Source organism: Solanum tuberosum, unplaced genomic scaffold, assembly GCF_000226075.1.
Source record: "Solanum tuberosum cultivar DM 1-3 516 R44 unplaced genomic scaffold, SolTub_3.0 scf00040, whole genome shotgun sequence".
Taxonomy (NCBI): Eukaryota; Viridiplantae; Streptophyta; class Magnoliopsida; order Solanales; family Solanaceae; genus Solanum; species Solanum tuberosum.
Window position 1 is genome coordinate 1015502 of NW_006238964.1, and position 795 is coordinate 1016296.

Sequence of the window (795 nt, forward strand, 5' to 3'; positions counted from 1 at the left end):
AATACAAGATTGTAAACTATACCTAGCTTATGTGTTTTCTAACTCGCAAATCCTTTTTAATTGACATATTATTTGTTTAGGTCAATCGGCTTATTATATTTTTTTTGTGTCATTTGATTATAGGGAATATATTAGATCATAAAATTGCTCTCAGACCTAATCATAAAAAAGAAGCTTTATCTAATGTATTGTTCCACACTTAATTAAAATTTTCAAATTCAAATTCTTATATCATACATTAAATTAAGTTAATTAACAAAGATCGTGAGACATAAAATTTGCCCATTATTAATTCTTGTGGTCCAACATTAGAAGTTTCCGGAGTAGTAACACTGACAATTGGCTGTTTTCCTGCATACTCAACCCCCTACAATCCTACTCAAAAAGTTTGACTTCTTGTGAACTATTGAGTTGTGTCCCCACTCTCCATACAACCAATATATTGATTGATTTCCTCCACAACTTCACACATGGCTGAAATAGTTGATGTGTTACTAAAAATATCAAACATCAAACGAAAAACGAATCGTCCGGTTAATCAGCTCCTTTGGTCCTCTATGGCACGCTGATTTTACTAAAATAAAATGTACATAACAGTCTTCATCAATCAAACAGTATGTTAATATAATATTACACGCCACGTTACGTAAATTAATTGTTTTCCCTCTTCCGGTCCCACACAGCTCTCCGCCACCCAATCGCCCCCTCTAAATTACTCACATTTTTTTTTTCTTTTTAATTCAGTCACCCATTAACTTCCCTGTTTCGCCGACACTTCTGCCGTTGCCGGCGGCG